This window comes from Geotrypetes seraphini, chromosome 5 (genome assembly GCF_902459505.1).
Source record: "Geotrypetes seraphini chromosome 5, aGeoSer1.1, whole genome shotgun sequence".
Classification (NCBI taxonomy): domain Eukaryota; kingdom Metazoa; phylum Chordata; class Amphibia; order Gymnophiona; family Dermophiidae; genus Geotrypetes; species Geotrypetes seraphini.
In genome coordinates this window covers 50,182,527-50,197,875 of record NC_047088.1, presented here as the reverse complement: position 1 = coordinate 50,197,875, position 15,349 = coordinate 50,182,527, and the positions used below count along the sequence as shown (strand labels likewise).

The following is a 15,349-nucleotide window of genomic DNA, read 5'->3' as shown; positions in this document are numbered from 1 at the left end:
AGGGTATAGGATGAAGTTAAGAGGTGATAAGTTCTGGAGTAATCAGAGGAAATACTTTTTTTTACAGAAAGGGTAGTAGATGCATGAAACCAGCCTCCTAGAAAAAGTGGTGGAGACAGAGACTATGTCTGAATTCAAGAAGCCATGAGATAGGCATATGGGATCTCTCAGAGAGAGAAAGAGATAATGGTTACAGTGGATGTGCAGACTAGATGGACCATTTGGCCTTTATCTGCTATCATGTTCTATGTTTCTATATGCTGACTTCGCTAGGATTTCAGGGCTCTGTTATCTCATGGCTTTCTTCCTACCTTTCATTGTGCACTCTGGAGGATCCTCCTCTTCTCCCATTCCGCTATTGGTCGACATGCCTCAAGGCTCTGTCCTGGGACCTCTTCTTTTCTTCATCTACACTTCTTCCCTTGGAGCTCTGATCTCCTCCCACAGCTCTTGTACCTTCTCTATGCTGACAACTCACAAATCTACCTTTCTATGCCCAAAATTTCTACAGCAATCCAGGCCTGAATCTCATCCTGCCTGTCTGACATTGCTACATGGATATTTCACCGCCATCTAAAGCTAAACATGTCCAACAACTCCTTATCTTTCCTTCTAAATCTGCCTCTCCTCTCCCTATGTTCTCTATTTCGGTGGATAACGCTCTAAGCCTCCCTGTCTCATCTGCATCCAACCTCGAAATCATCTTTGACTCCTCTCTGTCCTTTTCTTTGAATATCCAACAAATTGCCAAAACTCATCTCTTCTTTCTGTACAACGTCGCTAAAATCTGGAGTTTCCTTTCTGAGCACGCTTGCCAAGACCATTATCCATGCCCTCATCACCTCTCACCTTGATTACTGCAACGTGCTTCTTGCGAGTCTCCTGCTAACCGATCTCTCCCTCTTCAATCTGTTCAGAATTCTGCTGCCCACCTCATATTCCACCAGGGTCGCTATCCTCATGTTACCCCTCTCCTCAAATTGCTTCATTGGCTCTCTGTCCATTTCTGGCATACAGTTCAAACTCCTCTTACTGACCTACTAAACTAAACTAAACTAAACTAAGCCTTAAGTTTATATACCGCATCATCTCCACGGAGATGCAGCTGCTCAATGTCTCTTCTCTCTTTTCCTACATCCCACCCTAGGAATTCCGTACTTCAAGTAAGTCTCTCTTGTCTGTACCCTTCTCCTCTACTGCTAACCCCAAACTCCACCCCTTTTGCCTTGCACCATATGCCTGGATCAACTTGCCAGAATCAGTACACCAGGCTGCATCTCTGGTGGTAGTGCCATAGAAATAATAAATAGTAGTAGTAGTAATAAATTAATAAGGATGGTGTCCCTTATTGTGCGGTCACTAGGAATCAACTTTGACTCAAGAATACATCTGGAGTAGAAATGATTCTTTGCAATCAGATTCAAGATAAACTATGGCTGTGTTCTAGTTCTTGAAAAGTGGACCACCTCTAATACAGCCTGTTATTTCTAACAGGGTGATCTGGTAAACCTAATCAAGACATAATGTGGAAGTATAAATATGGATTATGGAAAGAAAAATATTTTGATTCATTTTCAGATTACTATTGGACAATTTTCGCAATTATAGAGTTTGTTTTCAAAAATCTTAACATTCCGTTATTAGCACATTAGAACTTTTTGACCCATGGAAATCAACTATGTATGCAAGTTTGTAGGTTAAAGCATGTTAAATTGGTATTGTGTGTGCAAATTATATTAAGATGCCCTAACAAACAGAATGTGCACTAATGAATGTACATTCCTGAAGGACATGTGAAATTCAGAAATCTTTTTAGAAAAGCAACTATGAAGCAATAATAACATTATTAATGTTGTCTAAGTAGCTATCTGCATGTCTTTTTAAACTATAATAATGGTAAATTGAAGTTTATTGACTGATAATTAGCCTGATTAGATTACAGTATTACAGCATTATTATATTATTCTCATTTTTAGATGTTTACAGTTTCTTAAATTTCATTTCCTAAACAATTATTACTGACTATCCAGGCTGCCTGGAAATCAGTTTTGTTTTAAGACTGGAAAGGACATTTCCTATTCTTTTCAGAGGTGGACTATTTTAAGTAAATAGTCTAAGGGTCTCTTCTGTCAAACTGCACTAGCAGTTTTTAGCACAGAGAGCCGCACTGAATGGCCCACGCTGCTCCCAATACTCATAGGAACTCTATGAGCGTCGGGAGCAGTGCGGGCCATTCAGCGCAGCTCACTGCGCTACAAACTACTAGCGCAATTTGATAGAAGAGGTCCCACGTTCCTGAAATTGTTTAATGTGTTTAATTCTTTTTAGTTTGCTCCAGAAACTGGACTGGAGTATGTGCAGATGAAACAAGGTGCACACAGGTGGAATTTTGTAATGACATTGAAAACCACAATATGTGAAACAATGTTTATTAAATAATGCTGCTGACAACATTACATTAGTGATTTCTATTCTGCCATTACCTTGCGGCTCAAGGTGGATTACACAAGAACTGTTATGATATTAGGAAGCAGAAGTCCCGTGTTAAAGTCGCTATTCTCTATGAATGTTATTTCACTGCAGAGGAGAAATTTCAAGCATCCCATACTCATCCACACCCACCACCCAGAAATATAGAATTTCAGGACCCAGATGTGATAAATCTTACTAAACCCTCAAGCAAGGATCACACTGATACATGGAAAGTAACAATGTATGAGGGCTGAATAAAAATGTAATGAGACTGTTTATTTTTATTCAGAATCAGACAACACCATGGGATCTGAACATTTTTATTTTTCAAAGTAGCATCTTTCACATTCAATACATTTTTTTTTTTTTTTTTTTTTTTTTTGCAGCGTTTCAAAAGCAATTCAAAGATGTGCAGTAGACTTTTGGGGACATCACTTTTAGCACTGCAGCTATGCACTTTTTACTTCATCGTCTGACGAGAACTTCTATCCACACAGTTGTTTTTTTCAGGATTGTAAACATTTGAAGAGTTTCATTACTGCTCTTTCCAAGTTTGACACAAAATTCAATCACACACCTCTGGCGTACTCTGACAGACACGCTTTTGTCATCTGCCATGACGAAATGTACAGAGGTCTTCCTCTCACTATGATCCAACAGTGAAGACTACGGCAGTCCAACTGTAGGTTCAGAAATGTCGATGTATGAGCTTCACAAGAATCAGCATAGTGTTGCCATATCTACTTCTTGGAAAGGAAAACAGAGGCTGTCTCATTACTTTTCAATCAGCCCTTATATGAGGGATAAAGTAACATAGTAACATAGTAAATGATGGCAGATAAAGACCTGAGTGGTCCATCCAGTCTGCCCAACCATATAAAAGAAAATATTTGATAAAGGAGTGTGAGATTATAAAACAGCTTTTAAACTACACTTCTCCCTCGTCATTCGCGGAGGATACGGGCAGAGCCGGACCGCGAATGCCGAAAAACCGCGATTATCCGGCTCTGACCCACCCCCACCTCCCTGCCACCTTCCCGGCCTTACCTGGTGGTCTAGAGGGCTTTCGGGGCAGGAGAAATCTTCCTACGCTCCTGCCCCGTGCAGATCGCCATCAGGAAATGGCTGTAGGGAGTTCCCGACGTAGTCTCAAGAGACTACGGGAACTCCCAGCAGCCATTTCCTCATGGTGATCTGCACGGAGCAGGAGCGTAGGAAGATCGCTCCTGCCCCGAAAGCCCTCTAGACCACCAGGTAAGGCCGGGAAGGCGGCAAGGAGGAAAAAAAAGATGGATTGTTTTTACATTAAGACTGTTTTTTTTATTTTCCCCCCTCCCCAGAAAAAAAATCGCGATTATATGAAATCGCGAGTGCAGGAACCGTGAATGGGGAGGGGGAAGTGTAGAAACTGGGGGAAGGCCAACAGTTGCTCAAAAGAACATGATTCGGAACAAAGTATCTTTAAAAGATATCATCATAAAAGGGAACAATGAGCATCCCAATAGTGAGATTCCAATACAGGCCACAGAAGACCAGGATTCCTTAAATACAGAGCAGGCTGGTGTTAAAGAATGAGAGATTCAACCCCATCGGTAACAGGGTTTGTAAATAAAAGATCCAGCGTTGTTCTTTTCTTCTCAATTTGGTTCGAATATCCCCTCTCCATTCACCAACCTCAATCTGTTCCAGAATCACGCACTTAAACTCAGAGAAGAGATGGAAAGCTAGCAACGCGGTTTGCGAGGGCTTTGCAAGAAGGGCAAAACATTTCATTACATTTTAACTCAGCCAAAAGCGTCGTCTTGCAGTATGAGCACATATTGCGCATCACGTCATCAGAGCCCACAGTTGAAGCACACACATCTTACGCTGAGCATGGATAAAAGTGTCACACCCAATTTACCCACGGTTCAAGCACGCACTACATACACACATCTTACACCGAGCGCGGCTGAGCGTAATAGAGCGTGGCAAAACGTAATAGTGTCATGCCCAATTTACCCATAGCTGAAGCACTCACAGCATACAGTAATTCGTATTAAAGATTTTGGGTTGTGGAACAAATCATCTGAGTTTCCATCATTTCCTATGGGGAAATTTGTTTTGATAGGCGAGTGCTTTGGATTACGAGCATGCTTCTGGAATAAATTATGCTCACAAACCAAGGTTTTACTGTGCTTAATTTCATTACATCTCATCAAACTCTACTGATTTTCCAGTTCTACTTAACTAGGTCCATAATTCCTGTATTCAGTGGGGTGGATCTGTTTTATTTTCAATACACGTTCAGTGCTTCACCAAAAAAATGTATTTCTGAAGTGAATGCATGGGCTTTGCTCCTCCCCTGAAAAAGTATCCAATAGCTTAAGTGCCCTGTCTATGAAAGGCGGGCCCTACTTAGAGGCTAATTTCCAACTTTCAGAGCAGGCATAAAAGTGCACTGCCATATGAGAACACAAAGCAGGAAAAGCTTTCTTTTGCACCAGACCAGCCTGCAAAGAAATGCAGTTCACCCACGCTTTCTGACCACATCATTTTGTTTGCTTCAGGTGAATATTGTGCAGTAAGAAGACTACAAAGCTGCAGTTTTCAAACGCATTGGAATTTCTGAGGTAAGCTGATTTGAAATTCAGGATTTACAAAGGGATTCTCCCAGTTTTAGATGTGGTCAAAAAAAAACACACCAAAAAACCAAGCAAAGAGGAATTGCCATAAAAGTACTTTTGGTTTTGTTTGACTGTGAAAGAGGAACAGTAAGACAAAAGTGCTTAGTTGGAAATTTCTCTGGCAGAGATTTCTTATTAAGAAAAGACACAGTCTTTAGTTGACAGATGGTACTGTACTGAGACTCTGCTTTATACTGTATATATATATATGTTGGGTATAAATATTTACAAAAGATAGAACACATCTGGAAGACAGTTACGCAGCGAGCAAAATGGATTTATTTCTATTGGAAAAGATAGGGATTTAAATGCTACTGAAGTTTCAGTAAGCCTTCCAGGATTCATCCTTGCTGTTTTGACTTTGGCACATCAGAGGAAAACACGGCTTTAAAGCTATGAGATCTGTAGTAAAGCTTGGGACAGTTGACAACCTGTGTGGGATGTTTTCAAAAAATTACAGTCGATGTGAGCTCTCCAATAGAAAATAGACCTCGGACATCATTTTCTGCACTACCTTAGGAAAAGGTAATGAGAGAGGAAAAACCAAAACTAGTAGGTCTTAAATGGAACCTGATTACTTCTATATCCTAAATAATTGTTCACATCGGATTAATTTCTTTCTTTTTTTTTTTTTTTAAATTGCTGAACAGAAACGTAAAAATATAGTGGTGGGCTCCAGGGGATATTTTAAGCCTTGAACAAGTATATACAGTAGGATAAAAATGGGGAATCTTCTAAGATTTTGTTCTGTCTCATGGATAATCCATTGCCTATAGAGATTTTTGTGGTATTCAACAGAAAAGAAATAACAAATGGGTTGTTTGTTGTGAAAAGGAAAGACGTCCTTTAATGGAAGAAGTAACTAGCATGCTGGTTACACACACAAGGCTGGACCTAGAGAGTTGCGCGGGGACAGAAATCCCACCCATCCCCACCCGTCCCCGCAAGGATCCTCTCCGACCCACCCATCCCCGCCAGGATCCTCTCCGTCCCCACCCGTCCCCGCAAGGAATTACCTCCATCTCCGCCCATCCCCATAAAAAGCAGCAATTACTTCCGACAGGATCATCAATTCCACAGTTTCTTTTGTGTTTGCGCTGCTGTTTTCCTTGTGGAATCTCTTTGGTGGAACCCTTTTTCTGTTTTCTGTTCAGGTAATTAACTTATAAACCCCCCTCTTTTACTAAGGCTGACGTGTCCATTATATTATATGGACGAACCCTGCTTCCAAAGCCTCCCATCCCCGTGGGAGTCCCGTGGGCCAGAGGGGGGTCCCCGTGGGAGTCCCGTGGGTTAGGGGGGATTCTTGTGGGACCCCCCCCGCGGGACCCGCAGGATTCCTGCGATTCCCGTTCCCATGCAGACCTCTAGCTGGACCTCCACTCCTACCCTAGCTGAGATAACTTTCAAGCACCATTCGGACCTCGTGTGCTGCTGATATGTTCTCAGCTCAACCAACAAAGTTGGGGCAGTCTCCATCAAGGGTTATGCACCTTTTACGAAGGTGCGCTAGGGCCTTAACACGCGGAATAGTGCACGCTAAATTGCCGCATGCGCTAGCCGCTACCGCCTCCTTTTGAGCAGGTGGTAGATTTTCAGCTAGTGCGCACTGTAGCGCGCGCTAATCCGGTGTGTGCGATAAAACCGCTACCCCTTAGTCCAATCATTTTCCACTTTTTTTTGTTGCTGTTGTTCTGTCATGAAAATAAAGGACAAAAACAGTGGAAAATCACTGGGCTAAGTGCATAGCCCTCGATGGAGACTGCCCCAACTTTGTTGGTTGGGCTGAGAACTTTTCAGCAGCCCTTCGTACACCTTTCTTCAAATTAGTCCCTTTATTTTCTAACTCCTGTTACTCTATCTATATGATCTATATGATCTTTCTAGTCTATCTATATGATCTTTCTTTACCTATACACTTTGCTATCCATTAAAATGTTTTATCATGCATTGTGATGACATTGTAATGCAGTATACTATCTACTGAATAAGGAAAAATACTTAATAAAATGTTTAATAAACTGTCTTACGTGAAATGGAGAACAAACTTGTTAACAGACCTCAAACACCCAAGGCGCTACTTGTTAATTTTTCGTGCCCTTAGGGGGGGTGATGCGTTCATCATTGGTCTTGGTATAATCATGTATATATATATATATATATTGATTTTTTTGATTGTTTTTTACAGGCTCAAAAAAAATGGAAACGTGCTTATGATTAAACGAAGGAAAGGCACTTATCTTTTAGGCCTGAGGGCTGCCCAACCATTTCACTCAAGGTTTTCATCAGGGGCTGTGCCTCCTTAAATACTTGCACACTAACCAATTTTATGGTGGAAAAGTTTAAAAAAAAAAAAAAATATGTTCACTTTCCCCGTCAAAATGACAAGCGCAAAAGCCAGCCTGTTTATCATCCATATTTTTTTTTTTTTAATTGGAACATTTTTACTGTTGTAATTGTAATGTAATGTAATGTAATTTATTTCTTATATACCGCTACATCCGTTAAGTTCTAAGCGGTTTACAGAAAATATACATTAAAATTAAAAATAATAAAGGTACTTAAAAAAAATTCCCTTTCTGTCCCGAAGGCTCACAATCTAACTAAAGTACCTGGAGATTAATAAATTAATTAAAAATAAATATAGAAGAGGGAATAGAAATAAACATTTTAACAAGACAGCATTGAATTAAATTCTTTGGTAGATAGGAGAGTTTTGTCTGTTGCTTAGGTTTGACTTATTCTTGCTGTACACCACCTTGAGTGAATTCCTTCAAAAAGGTAAATGCATCCTAATAAATAAATGAAATAAATAAGTTCCATGCTTGGGGGCCCTTTTACTAAAACTTAGCTGTGCTAAATGCTAAGAAGCCTATTTATACCTGTGAGCTTCTTAGTAGAGAATGACACGGTGGCGGTTTACCCGCGGCCACCGCATTTTAGCCGCGGGTCACCCGCCGAAAACGGGGAAGAAAACTAGCAGTCGCTGCGGCGACGGGGACAAGGCCATTCACCGCCCGCGGGGCGGTGAATGGGTCTTGTCCCCGCAGTGAGGCATGAAGGATCGCGCGGTCCCCGCAGCTCACACCCGCCTGCCCAATCGATTCTAGTGTTTAGCCAGCTCTCTCCCTTCTCCTCACCTTAGTTTGTAGATTTTCTTTTTCGGCGACCCGCACGCTATCAGAGAGCCATGCACCCGCCGCTGCTCAGTTTCGATCTTCTGCTCTGATGCAACCGGAAACAGGAAGTTGCAGCAAAGCAGAAGATTGAACACTGAGCAGCCGCGCGTGTGCGGCTCTTTGGGAAAGCGTGCAGGTCGCTGAAAAAGAAAGCCTGCAAATTAAGGTGAGGAGAAGGGAGAGAGCTGGCTAAACACTAGGATCGATTGGGCAGGCGGGTGGGGGCTGCGAGGACCGTGCGATCACCCGTGTTCCCGGCTCAGACTGTAAGGAGGGAGTGAAAGGGAAAAGGATTCTGGGCCAAGGGGATGAAAACGGAAAGAAAAACCCACAGCAGGAAAGAAAGGGAAGGACAGGCAGGTGAGCCAGATGCTAGAAGCAGGGGGGGGGGAAGATGGGGTTGAAAGCTAGATGGGGTTGAAAAGAAGAGACAGGCAGGTGAGCCAGATGCAGCGGTGACGGTGACGGGGCGGTGAATGGGGTTGCAGTGGCGGTGACGGGGCGGTGAATGGGGTGGCAGTGGCGGTGACGGGGCGGTGAAGGGAATGGCGGTGACGGGGCGGTGCAGAGGATGGTGAGACGGGGACGGGGCGGTGACGGGGACCAATTTTTTCACCGTGTCATTCTCTACTTCTTAGTATTTAGCAAGTGCTAATTCCATCTGAGCGATCAGCGGCCGCTGTTAAGGTGGCCTGCTAACAACGATGCCGTTTAGAGAATCTTGGCCCCATTGACTAACATTTTAGTGTGCAAACACAGCAATATTAGATGCAAAACCTATTTTATACAATTGGTCCTTGTGCAAAGATCGAAAGAAATACACTCGTAAGAACATAAGAATTGCCATATTGGGACAGACCGATATGCCCAGTTTGGGCCCAGTATCCTGTTTCCAACAGTGGCCAACTCAGGTCCAAAGTACTAAAACAGATTTTATGCTGCTTATTCTAGGAATAAGTAGTGGATATCCCAAAGCCATATCAATAATGGCCTATGGACTTCTCTTTTAGGAAATTAGCCAAACCTTTTTTAAACCCCGCTAAACTAACTGATTTTTACCACATTCTCCAGCAAATGAATTTCATTGTGTGAAGAAATATTTTCTCCGGCTTTTTTTAAATCTACTACTTAGTGGCTTCATCGCATGACCCCTATTCCTATTAATGAATCTGGCTTCACCTTTTAATAATATGCAACATTACTATTATCAGTTTGAGAAGTTTTTCTTTCAGGTTTTTGCACATGGACCAATACTTCTCAAACTGCTGCTGATAATGTTGCATATTACTAAGAAGTGGAGCCAACCATAGAAATCAACAGTCACATTATTGATTTTATACTTTATAATTTGCTATAATTTCTATATCATTTATCATAGATTTTAATGAAGGAACTTGGTATCATGCTAATGAAGTACTATTAGAGTTAAATTGCTTTATCAGAACAGTATTCTTATGCGCTCTACTTAGTGCTAACATTAGAACGAGTCTGCCCTCTTCTGTTTCCATATGTTTCTACAATGTCTAATATTACACACAGAAGTGACCAAGATAAGTGAATTAGGTGCCCTGTTATTAACCTAATTAACCCTATTCACCTTCCCTCCTCATAATGGTACCCGACGGAAGAAACTTTACGACAGCCTACTAGCGACACAGGCAGCGAAAATTGACCCCACCATCACCAAACTGATGAGCAAAACAACAGGCATCAAAGTGTTTCGAAAAGAAATCAAAACAGTTCTATTCAAAAAACACATCCTTACTTACTAATCTCCTCCCACTCATACATGCCTTCTCCCCCGTGAATAACACATAAGTCAATCCCTCGAACCATCACTACCAAAAAATATCCAGATTCCTAAATAAGCTTCTACTACATGTATCCAATAAACTTCTTCCTTCAATGTTAGGTAATCTTCTTCTGTTACCCGAAAATACTGTTAATCTTCACTGTACCCTGTAAGTACTCAAATCTTTACTACGTAATTCCATGGGATCAACTATATCTTGGAATGTACATGAATCACTATTATAGAATTCTCTGGGTAATGTCCAGATATCTTCTTATTTGTAATCCGCTTAGAACCGCAAGGCACAAGCGGAATAGAAATCACTAATGTAATGTAATGTAAAGTGCATTAAGCATTTAATGCACAGTTAGCACATAGTATCAGGCTACCGCAAAAAATGCATGAAAGCATTTTGTCCCTGTTTCTGCATTTTAAACCACTGGATTTTTTAAAGAATTTTTCATTCAGGTGGCATGGCATGGCAGAGAGTGAGTGTGTGAAGCATTAAAATGCATTAACTATAATGCACTAGCCGATTAAGGAGAAGAGTCTCAAAATTTACTGTGCATTTAACAGTAGTCACTAATCCGGCTCAAGCTGGTGTAGTGGGGCAGTATTTTATACTATGGTTCACCATGGTCATTTCCAAGCTTCCTAGCAGTCTCCGCTGTGCAAATGTAGTACAGCAAGGTCAGTAATATTAAAATGTTAGTAAAATGTGCTCATTAATATTAAAAGGAGCACTCCGGGTGAGTCTTTATTATCGCCGGGTGATTCCCTAACTTTGTTGTACCACATTTGCAGGCAAAATTTTCTAGCAGGGTCTGAGCTGTCATAGCCTTACTTTCCTGAGTGCGCTGATTGGCTTAGGCACTAACAGGAAAGTAAGGTTTGACAGCTCAGAACCCCCCCCCCCCCACTCCTGCAAATTAAAAAACAAAAGAGACCCCTGAATTGAAGATCTTCAGGAGGGATGTCCATTCCCTCCTGCTGCTGCCATCACCCACCCCCCAACAACCGAACTCCCGATATCCCTGGCAGCAGGAGGGATGCCCATTCCCTTCCGCTGCTACCATAGCATCCCCCCCCCCCAGACAACCAAACTTTCAACACCCCTGGCCGCAAGAGGGATGCCTACTCCCTCTTGTCACCGCTGCAGTTCCCTAGCCCCTTGACAACCCCCCGTACCCCCAACAATCCCCCCCATACCTTTATCAAAAAAGCCGGCCGGATCTCCTGTTACCAGGGGTATCAGGATTTTGTTTGTCTGCTGCCATGGGTGTTGGGAGTTTGGTTGTTGGGGGATGGGCGACGGAGGCAGCGGGAGGGAGTGAGCATTCCTCCTGCTGCCGGGGTGTAGGAGTTTGGTTGTCAGGAGTGTCAGCGGGAAGTAAGAACATTTCCCTCTGCTGCTCTCCCTGCCAGTCAATCAGCTGAGCTGACAGGACTCCGAAGACCTGTGGCTCAGTTGATCAGGGCAGGGAGAGCAGCTTTGACAGAAGGGAGGAGCTGTGCTTAGCGATTGCTCTTCTGAGCAAGCGCCAGGCACAGTTCCTCCCACTTTTTAGTGGCAATTCTGCGCACAAATAGCATGCATAAAATTTGCATGCTATTATGCTGACAATTGCCCATAAAATAAAAATCACTCCCACTGCATTGACTTGCTGGATTTTACCGGCAAGTTTTGAGAATTTTTCTCTAACTGGCTAATGCAGAATTAACAAAATAGTAGGTGGTAAGTACTCCCACATTAACTCTCAGCAGGTATCATTCTAATGGGACCATTAACATATGACCTGAAAATAGTGGGAAAGCCCTCTAAAAATGCTGCATAAAAATTTGCAGTCCTCTCACAGCAAAATTCCTTGTTAAGAACATAAGAATAGCCATACTGAGTCAGACCAGTGGTCCATCTAGCCAGTGGCGTAGTAAGTGGGAGGTATAGGGGGGTGGTCCATCTTCTTTGGAGCGCTAGCACCCCTCCTCCTCTCTACTCCCTTCCCATTCCTCCCTATGCCGTGCGCACGCCCCTTCCGTTCCCCCGTACCTTTTTAACTTTGGCGCACGCAGCCACCAACTTGCTGCCCGCATTGGCTATTGCGCTGTCTCTGACATCACTTCCGGGACCCGCACCTAGGAAGTGATGTCAGAGAGAGCACCGAAGCCGACATGGGCAGTAAGTTGGAGGCTGCTCACGCTGAAATTAAAAAGGTATGGGGAAGGGCACATGCGTAGGGCAGGGAGTGGGGGTGGGGTGTCGCTCGCCTTCACTACGCCACTGCATCTAGCCCAGTTTCCTGTTTTCAACAGTGGCCAATCCAGGTCACATACCTAGCAGAAACCCAAATAGTAGCAACATTGTATGCTACTGATCCAATGAATTGGTGAAATGCACCATCAATTTATACTATAAACTTTTGTGCGAGAGAAGTTAAACATACATAGATAGGAGAAGGATATATCCTCTATACCCTTTTCTATAGACTCACACTTGTCAACAGAGTACTCATAAGGAGTTTCATTGCTAACCAACCCTCAGAGGTACCACCGTGATACTCAAAGTACTTTCACTGTATCCGGCTTCACGTACCATGTTGCACCATGCAATCACAAATAAACATAACAGTTCAGAAATATTTCACCGTTATGAGGAACCTAAGACAAATACGCAAATTCTTCGAAAGAGCACAATTCCAACTCATAGTTCAATCCCTTATCCTAGATATACTGGATTATTGCAACATCCTCTATCTCCCCTGCCCTGCAACAATGATCAAACAACTGCAAACAGTCCAAAATACAGCACTAAGACTCGTCTATTCCCTAAAGAAACACGACCACATTACTGAAGCATTCATGAGCTCACACTGGCTCCCAATCCAGGAAAGAATACTATTCAAATTTTACTGCATGCTATTTAAAACCATAAACGGTGACAGCCCAACCTACCTGAACAACCGACTCATCCATAATACCTCAACCAGACATAGAAAATCTCACACCCCATTCACACACCCGCCAATCAAAGAAGTTAAATGAAAAAAACTTTCCGACGGCCTCCTAGCCACCCAAGCAGCGAAACTGGATAACCAAATCTCCAATCTGCTGATAATGACCACAGACTACAGGTTATTCAGAAAAGAGATAAAGACCATACTCTTCAAGAAATCCCTGATTAAGTCTTAACATCACGATTATCTCATTCCTCCTATCTTCTTCTTAACTCCCTGAGAGTACCCGCCCTATTCTCTACCTTCACTAGGAATGACCACTGATCTCTTCTTGTAACAGACCAACCTTAAATCTTTTGTAATCCGCCTTGAACCGCAAGGTAATGGCGGAATAGAAATCTCTAATGTAATGTATATCTTCACCGACATGTTTTACCCAGCAGGTTTTTTCAAGGCTCATATCCCTAAATTAGCTTGCGCCACATTATCAGACTACCAATACTCTGTTGACAAGTGTGAGTCTATAGAAAAGGGTATAGAGGATATATCCTTCTCCTATCTATGACTGATCCAATGGAAGCAGTGGCTGCCCCCATATCTGTCGCAATAGCAGACCACAGATGTTTCCACCAGGAACTTGCCCAAACCTTTCTTAAACCCAGTTATGTTAACCGAAATGTTTAGTGCATTTCAAGTTTCAAGTTTATTTAAAAATTTTTATACCGCTTAATCAAACTTCTAGGCGGTGTGAAAGGGCCCCTGTATGACATAACATTATAATATAGAAGTATACATTTTAGAAATAGACTAGATGCATTCTTTTTACATACTGATGCAACCTGAAATTAACAGGATATTTGGGTGAAAATGATGAATATACAGGTTATTTAAAAAATTTAACTTCAGGATGTTTTTCGTATTGAGAAAGAAACAAAAAAGGAATTGGGGGGAGGAAGTTGGTATTCAGTATAGGAGTGAATCTGCAGATTAACTCACACTGACCAGTTTCTATCCAGATACTCAGTGGCACATAACCAGCTCATGCCGCTGAATATCTGCTCAGACTGCTTTGTGTGATCTGGCTAGTAGTAGTCTGGTAGAGCTGGGAGTTACCTGGTTAATGGGAGTTACCTAGTTAATGATGATTTTCAGTCCACTGACCAGATAATTACCTGGACAAAATTAGGACATTAAACAAGCTGTCAATTTTACTTGGGCAGTTACTAGTCTGAATATCGCCACTGGATAAGTGCTGATAGCCACCCAGTCTCCAAATATTCAGCACTAATATCTGGGGATTGCTTGACAATGAATATTTTGGTATAAAATGCTCATGGCAATATATATATATAAAACAAAAACCAACAACCCAACAGCAACTGACCACTGCAGGCTGAATATTGCCAGGATGGAAAACAAATTAAAATAAGACATAGGTAAGGGCAGAGAACTTTGTTTTAACAATGCAAGCATTTTAGACCTTTTACTCAAGGTTCATCTTGAAAAGTGCAGATCAGGATATACAACATTATCACGATTCTAATTTGAATCACTTTCATTTACTCTAAGATGGACCTTCCCACAGGATATCTATGATGAATATGGATGAGGTAATCTGGCCTACTGTAAAAGTCCAGTAAATGCAAACTTATCTTATGCATCCTCATTGTGGATATCCTGAAAACCTAACTGGATGTTCAGGCTTGGGAAACCTTGTTATAAGAAATGATTTAGAATAATTCTAAGAAAATGCTATCTAATCTCTCATTTTCTTTGTACAGTATTTTATAATTTGGTGTTTGCTGAAATAATGTTTTTATCTTCTAATATGAATAAGTGTATCTTATGCATGCAGAGGAACAGGGGGACTTGCATACCACCTTTTTGTGGCTTTGGTCTTCAAAGCTAAAAAAAACTCAGATATTATAAAAACCCAATACATTTTTTTAAAACACTTTCACAAAAAAGATGTATAATGTCTGATGGATATCAACAGCACAGTTCAGGCTTAATCACAATATGCAATTTGAAAAAAACAGAGGCTCTCCCACCACCACAAAAGGTGGTTACGCATTAACCTCATTGGCAAAACACCTCTGTTTCATTGCAGACAGATAAAAGCCTTATAAGGTGCTGTTTGTGCTATTTGTGCTTAAAGATAGAAGAAAAAATAACTTTCCACTTATCTTCTGTTTGATCGATACACCAACGGTGGCTAGCGTCTGCTGCCTCAGGGTGTAACGTATCCGATCAAACTTTAAATAGGAAGCAGAAATGCATCTCTGCATC

The 15,349-nt window shown here is 41.9% G+C and overlaps 1 protein-coding gene across 4 annotated transcripts in view; it reads left to right on the top strand.

Moving 5' to 3' along the window:
• Positions 1-15,349, top strand: part of CYSLTR1 (cysteinyl leukotriene receptor 1) — a 184,540-nt gene that overhangs the window by 148,455 nt on the left and 20,736 nt on the right. For 2 of the 4 annotated variants that reach the window (XM_033947116.1, XM_033947117.1), the window contains exon 1: positions 4,901-5,084. The exons of 1 other annotated variant lie outside the window; for it this stretch is intronic. The gene's annotated coding sequence lies outside the window, so the exon portion shown is untranslated. Of the gene's footprint in view, positions 1-4,900; positions 5,085-7,869; positions 7,920-15,349 lie in introns of those variants that run through there. One more of the 4 variants, XM_033947118.1, reaches the window with a different exon arrangement.